Source organism: Cryptomeria japonica, unplaced genomic scaffold (assembly GCF_030272615.1).
Source record: "Cryptomeria japonica unplaced genomic scaffold, Sugi_1.0 HiC_scaffold_1034, whole genome shotgun sequence".
In the NCBI taxonomy this organism is placed as follows: Eukaryota; Viridiplantae; Streptophyta; class Pinopsida; order Cupressales; family Cupressaceae; genus Cryptomeria; species Cryptomeria japonica.
In genome coordinates, this window is record NW_026729694.1 from 37,403 (window position 1) to 44,943 (window position 7,541).

Here is a 7,541-nt window from a genome sequence, read left to right on the forward strand (position 1 = left end):
GAACCCGGGAGCGCCCCGATGTGTGCTCCAAGGTGCGGCGTGCACGAAGTCGGACCCCGGTTTGCCCCGGGTGCGCACCTCGCGTGCACCTTGGTGCGCACACCTTGGCTGGGTTGCGCGGCCTGGTGGGCACCATGGTGCGCACCAAGGAGCGCTCCGAAGTGTGCTCCAAGGTGCGGCGTGCACGAAGTCGGAGCCCGGTTTGCCCCGGGTGCGCACCTTCGCCGCGGTGGGCACCATGGCGTGCACGAAGTCGGAGCCCGGTTTGCCCCGGGTGCGCACCTCGCGTGCACCTTCGCCGGGGTGGGCACCTCGGCTGGGTTGCGCGCCCTGGTGCGCACCAAGGAGCGCTCTGAAGTGTGCTCCAAGGTGCGGCGTGCACGAAGTCGGAGCCCGGTTTGCCCCGGGTGTGCACCTCGCGTGCACCTTCGCTGCGGTGGGCACCTTGGCTGGGTTGCGCGCCTTGGTGGGCACCATGCAGTGCACGAAGTCGGAGCCCGGTTTGCCCCGGGCGCGCACCTCCGCCAGGGTGGGCACCTTGGTGCGCACAACTTGCCTGGGCTGCGCACCAGGAAGGGCTCAAGATGGCACCCGCGTTCCGTTTTTTTCACTATCTTTCAGAACGGAAATTTTAAAATATCGTTTTTTTTTGCCTTTTCTGGAAATTAGTGAAGGCAGCGCATCAAAGGTGCGCAACGCTGGTGCGAACCTGGGAGCGCTCCGATGTGTGCTCCAAGGTGCGGCGTGCACGAAGTCGGACCCCGGTTTGCCCCGGGTGCGCACCTCGCGTGCACCTTGGTGCGCACACCTTGGCTGGGTTGCGCGCCCTGGTGGGCACCATGGTGCGCACCAAGGAGCGCTCCGAAGTGTGCTCCAAGGTGCGGCGTGCACGAAGTCGGAGCCCGGTTTGCCCCGGGTGCGCACCTCGCGTGCACCTTCGCCGCGGTGGGCACCATGGCGTGCACGAAGTCGGAGCCCGGTTTGCCCCGGGTGCGCACCTCGCGTGCACCTTCGCCGGGGTGGGCACCTTAGTGTGCAGACCTTGGCTGGGTTGCGCGCCCTGGTGGGCACCATGGTGCGCACCAAGGAGCGCTCCGAAGTGTGCTCCAAGGTGCGGCCTGCACGAAGTCGGAGCCCGGTTTGCCCCGGGTGTGCACCTCGGGTGGGCACCTTGGTGCGCATGCCTTGCCTGGGCTGCGCACCAGGGCGGGCTCAAGATGGCACCCGCGTTCCTTTTTTTTCACTATCTTTCAAAACGGAAATTTTAAAATCTCATTTTTTTTTGCCTTTTTCTGGAAATTAGTGAAGGCAGCGCATCAAAGGTGCGCACCTCGCTGCCCACCACGGTGCGCAACGCCGGTGGGCACCCGGGAGTGCTTCGAAGTGTGCTCCAAGGTGCTGCGTGCACGTTGTCGGAGCCCGGTTTGCCCCGGGTGCGCACCTCGCGTGCACCTTCGTCGGGGTGGGCACCTTGGCTGGGTTTGCCCCGGCTGCGCTCCGAAGCGGGGTTATTGGAGCGCCGCCTCTTTTTTTGTCGGAGCGTTTGGTGGGGTTTCTCGCATTGGCTCTTCCGAGGCCCGGTTGCCACCCTGGCGCGCACGAAGTCGGAAGTAGGGTTAATTGCCCGGGTGCGCACCTTTGCCAGGGTGGGCACCTTACCTGGGCTGCGCACCAGGGCGGGCTCAAGATGGCACGCGCGTTCCGTTTTTTTCACTATCTTTCAAAACGGAAATTTTAAAATCTCCTTTTTTTTTTGCCTTTTCTGGAAATTAGTGAAGGCAGCGCATCAAAGGTGCGCACCTCGCTGCCCACCTTGGTGTGCTCTGAGGTGCGCACCCGGGAGCGCTACGAAGTGTGCTCCAAGGTGCGGCGTGCACGTTGTCGGAGCCCGGTTTGCCCCGGGTGCGCACCTCGCCTGCACCTTGGCCGGGGTGGGCACCTTGGCTGGGTTTGCCCAGGGTGCGCTCCGAAGCGGGGTTACTGGAGCGCCCCCTCTTTTTTTGTCAGAGCGTTTGGTGGGGTTTCTCGCATTGGCTCTTCCCAGGCCCGGTTGTTGGGTGCGCTCCCACCCTGGCGCGCGCGAAGTTGGAAGTTGGGTTAATTGCCCGGGCGCGCACCTTCGCCAGGGTGGGCACCTTGGTGCGCACACCTTGGCTGGGCTGCGCACCAGGGCGGGCTCAAGATGGCACCAGCATTCCCTTTTTCTCACTATCTTTCAAAACGGAAATTTTAAAATCTCGTTTTTTTTTTGCCTTTTATGGAAATTAGTGAAGGCATCGCATCAAAGGTGCGCACCTCGCTGCCCACCTTGGTGTGCTCCGAGGTGCCCACCACGGTGCGCAACGCCGGTGCGAACCCGGGAGCGCCCCGATGTGTGCTCCAAGGTGCGGCGTGCACGAAGTCGGACCCCGGTTTGCCCCGGGTGCGCACCTCGCGTGCACCTTGGTGCGCACACCTTGGCTGGGTTGCGCGGCCTGGTGGGCACCATGGTGCGCACCAAGGAGCGCTCCGAAGTGTGCTCCAAGGTGCGGCGTGCACGAAGTCGGAGCCCGGTTTGCCCCGGGTACGCACCTCGCGTGCACCTTCGCCGGGGTGGGCACCTCGGCTGGGTTGCGCGCCCTGGTGCGCACCAAGGAGCGCTCCGAAGTGTGCTCCAAGGTGCGGCGTGCACGAAGTCGGAGCCCGGTTTGCCCCGGGTGCGCACCTTCGCCGCGGTGCGCACCATGGCGTGCACGAAGTCGGAGCCCGGTTTGCCCCGGGTGCGCACCTCGCGTGCACCTTCGGCGGGGTTGCGCGCCCTGGTGGGCACCATGGTGCGCACCAAGGAGCGCTCCGAAGTGTGCTCCAAGGTGCGGCGTGCACGAAGTCGGAGCCCGGTTTGCCCCGGGTGCGCACCTCGCGTGCACCTTCGGCGGGGTTGCGCGCCCTGGTGGGCACCATGGTGCGCACCAAGGAGCGCTCCGAAGTGTGCTCCAAGGTGCGGCGTGCACGAAGTCGGAGCCCGGTTTGCCCCGGGTGCGCACCTCGCGTGCACCTTCGCCGCGGTGGGCACCATGGCGTGCACGAAGTCGGAGCCCGGTTTGCCCCGGGTGCGCACCTCGCGTGCACCTTCGCCGGGGTGGGCACCTCGGCTGGGTTGCGCGCCCTGGTGCGCACCAAGGAGCGCTCCGAAGTGTGCTCCAAGGTGCGGCGTGCACGAAGTCGGAGCCCGGTTTGCCCCGGGTGCGCACCTCGCGTGCACCTTCGCCAGGGTGGGCACCTCGGTGCGCACACCTTCTCAATGTTTTCTTGCCTTTTCTGGAAATTGGTGAAGGCAGCGCATCAAAGGTGCGCACCTCGGTGTGCTCCGAGGTGCGAACCCGAGAGCGCTCCGAGGTGCCCACGAAGTCGAAAGTCGGGTTAATTGCATTGTTTTCCCCGGGTGCGCTCCGAGGTGCGCAACATCGGCGCGCACCAAGGAGGGCTCCGAAGTGTGCTCCAAGGTGCGCACGATGGCGTGCACCTCTGGTGCGCACGATTCGGAGCTCGGTTTGACCGGGGTGCGCACACCTTGGCTGGGTTGCGCACCTTTTGTGCGCTCCAAGGTGCGCACGAAGTCGGAGCTCGGTTTGCCCCGGGTGCGCACCTTCGCCAGGGTGCGCACCTTGATGCGCACGCCTTGGCTGGGCTGCGCACCTTGGTGGGCGCCATGGTGCGCACCTTTCGTGCGCTCCAAGGTGCGCACGAAGTCGGAGCTCGGTTTGCCCCGGGTGCGCACCTTGGTGGGCGCCATGGTGCACTCCGAGGTGCCCAAGATTGGTGCGCACCAAGGAGCGCTCCGAAGTGCGCTCCAAGGTGCGCGCGAAGTCGAAAGTTGGGTTAATTGTCCGGTTTGCCTCGGGTGCGCACCTTGCGTGCACCTTCGCCAGGGTGGGCGCCTTGGTGCGCACACCTTGGCTGGGCTGCGCACACCTTGGCACCCGCGTTTCCTTCATTTTAAATTTTTTTTTTTTACAATCTCTCAAGTGGGAAATTCTATAATCTCAACTTTTTTTGCCTTTTCAGGAAACTTTTGAATGGAGCGCATCATTGGTGCGCTCCGAAGTGTGCTCCAAAGCTCTCTCCAGCTGCGTGCACCTGCCCCGGCCGCGCACCCGGCCCCGCCCAGCTTCGCTCACCTGTCCCGGGCGTCTGGTGCGGAACCTTAGAGTAAGAAACATCACCGTGCACCTTGGCCAACGTGCGCGACTCGACCGAGCGCGCACTGGCCGAGGTGCACACCGATTTCACCTGGGTGCGCGCGCAGCACCTCGGGCGCACCGGGGTGCGCGCACAATGCCCGGGTTGCACCGTGGCCTGTGTGCTCGGGGCGCCTCGGGTGCGCGCTCGGTGTCGCCCCCGCGCGCGCGGTAGTGCGGGCAGCGCACCCCGGCCCGGCCCGGCCCCGACGAGAACGCAAACGGGCAAAAGGTTTATTCAAATAGCATTGCGACGCCCGGCGAAAAACTAAAAAAGGGTGCAACACCGGGACTTCCCGGGAGGTCACCCATCCCAGTACTACTCCGGCCCAAGCGCGCTTAACTGCGGAGTTCTGATGGGATCCGGTGCACTAACGCTGGTATGATCGCACCCGTTATGAGCTTGTCGCAGTGTGTACTTAGCAAACCGCGACCCACGTGCGAATCCACCCCGGCCACCCACCCCCGTCGAGGTGCACACCCTCCCTCGCGAAGTGCGCCCCGTTCGCCAAGTGTGAGCCCTGCCCGGGTGCGCGCACCTTGCTAGGGCGTCGGGTGTGCACCCGGCCCGGCCTACGTGCGTGCACCTGGAGGGGGCGTCGTGTGCGTGCAGTGTCCCGTCTGCAACGCGGTGCCCACACACCACCTCGGGCGCAACGACCTGCGCTCACATGTGGGCCGAGTGCACCTTGGTGCATGTTCGGGGCGCCTCGGGTGCACGCTCGATCTTGCCCCGGTGCACCAAGGCGCTCGGTTTGCCCCGGGTGCGCACTTGGTGCAAGGTGGGCACCCAAAATAGGGATCAAGCACCAAAACACAAGTTTCGGGATGCAAAATGGGACCCAAGGACCACAAATGCGTTCCAAGACCCATGATGGGTCCACGAGAACAAAAATGTGTTCCGAGACTTAATAAACAAATATTGGGTTTTAGGAGAAGAAACATGCTCTGATGCCCAAAACGAGAATCGACCCCGAAAAGGCCACAGGCCAAAAGTGGGATGCGAGACAAAAAAAAATGGGACCCGAGGACCAAAATTGGGTTCCCAGGTCGAAGACAGGGCAACCGGACAAGAAACGACCTCTAAGGCTCGAAATGAGTCCCGACGACTAAAACTTGACAAGAAGCACCCATCAGGCACCCAACTCGACACCCATGGGATGCCGACCCACCCGGGCTTCCACCTAGCACACCTTGGCACCCACCCACCCTCGCACCCAACCTCGCACCCAACTTAGCACCTTTGAACCCACATTGGCACTCACCCTGACCCTGGCACCTTGGAACCCACATTGGCACTCACCTTGACCCTGGCACCCACCTTTGCACTCACCTTGGGACCCACCCTGGCTCCCACCTCGGCACCCACCCAGACACCCACCTTGGTTCCTTGGCACCCACCTTGGATCCTTGGCACCCACCCCGACACCCACCTTGGCACGCAACTTGGCTACTTGCCACCCACCTTGGCTCCTTGACGCCCACCCCGACAACCACCCCGTGACCTACCCTGGCTAGGGTTGGTGCACACCCACCCTGGTGCCCACCTTGGCACCCACCCTATGACCCACCTTGGCACGCACCTTAGTACCCACCCCGTTACCCACCCTAGGACCCACCCCGTGACCCACCTTGGCCAGGGTGGGTGCCTTGGTGCGCACAACTTGCCTGGGCTGCACACCAGGGCGGGCTCAAGATGGCACCCGCGTTCCGTTTTTTTCACTATCTTTCAAAACGGAAATTTTAAAATCTCATTTTTTTCTTTTTTTTGCCTTTTCTGGAAATTAGTGAAGGCAGCGCATCAAAGGTGCGCAATGCTGGTGCGAACCCGGGAGCGCTCCGATGTGTGCTCCAAGGTGCGGCGTGCACGAAGTCCGAGCCCGGTTTGCCCCGGGTGCGCACCTCGCGTGCACCTTCGCCGGGGTGAGCACCTTGGCTGGGTTGCGCGCCCTGGTGCGTACCAAGGAGCGCTCTGAAGTGTGCTCCAAGGTGCGGCGTGCACGAAGTCGGAGCCCGGTTTGCCCCGGGTGTGCACCTCGGGTGCGCACCTCGCGTGCACCTTCGCTGCGGTGGGCACCTTGGCTGGGTTGCGCGCCTTGGTGGGCACCATGCAGTGCACGAAGTCGGAGCCCGGTTTGCCCCGGGCGCGCACCTCCGCCAGGGTGGGCACCTTGGTGCGCACAACTTGCCTGGGCTGCGCATCAGGAAGGGCTCAAGATGGCACCCGCGTTCCGTTTTTTTCACTATCTTTCAGAACGGAAATTTTAAAATATCGTTTTTTTTTGCCTTTTCTGGAAATTAGTGAAGGCAGCGCATCAAAGGTGCGCAACGCTGGTGCGAACCTGGGAGCGCTCCGATGTGTGCTCCAAGGTGCGGCGTGCACGAAGTCGGAGCCCGGTTTGCCTCGGGTGCGCCCTGGTGGGCACCATGGTGCGCACCAAGGAGCGCTCCGAAGTGTGCTCCAAGGTGCGGCCTGCACGAAGTCGGAGCCCGGTTTGCCCCGGGTGTGCACCTCGGGTGGGCACCTTGGTGCGCATGCCTTGCCTGGGCTGCGCACCAGGGCGGGCTCAAGATGGCACCCGCGTTCCTTTTTTTTCACTATCTTTCAAAACGGAAATTTTAAAATCTCATTTTTTTTTGCCTTTTTCTGGAAATTAGTGAAGGCAGCGCATCAAAGGTGCGCACCTCGCTGCCCACCACGGTGCGCAACGCCGGTGGGCACCCGGGAGTGCTTCGAAGTGTGCTCCAAGGTGCTGCGTGCACGTTGTCGGAGCCCGGTTTGCCCCGGGTGCGCACCTCGCGTGCACCTTCGTCGGGGTGGGCACCTTGGCTTGGTTTGCCCCGGCTGCGCTCCGAAGCGGGGTTATTGGAGCGCCGCCTCTTTTTTTGTCGGAGCGTTTGGTGGGGTTTCTCGCATTGGCTCTTCCGAGGCCCGGTTGCCACCCTGGCGCGCACGAAGTCGGAAGTAGGGTTAATTGCCCGGGTGCGCACCTTTGCCAGGGTGGCACCTTACCTGGGCTGCGCACCAGGGCGGGCTCAAGATGGCACGCGCGTTCCGTTTTTTTCACTATCTTTCAAAACGGAAATTTTAAAATCTCCTTTTTTTTTTGCCTTTTCTGGAAATTAGTGAAGGCAGCGCATCAAAGGTGCGCACCTCGCTGCCCACCTTGGTGTGCTCTGAGGTGCGCACCCGGGAGCGCTACGAAGTGTGCTCCAAGGTGCGGCGTGCACGTTGTCGGAGCCCGGTTTGCCCCGGGTGCGCACCTCGCCTGCACCTTGGCCGGGGTGGGCACCTTGGCTGGGTTTGCCCAGGGTGCGCTCCGA

General features: G+C 63.1%; 1 non-coding gene across 1 annotated transcript; it reads right to left on the minus strand.

The window, feature by feature from the left end:
* Positions 1–4,492: 4,492 nt before the first annotated feature.
* Positions 4,493–4,611, minus strand: LOC131873083 (5S ribosomal RNA). Its single transcript, XR_009371120.1, has one exon. It is a non-coding gene; the product is annotated as a 5S ribosomal RNA (ribosomal RNA).
* Positions 4,612–7,541: the final 2,930 nt, after the last annotated feature.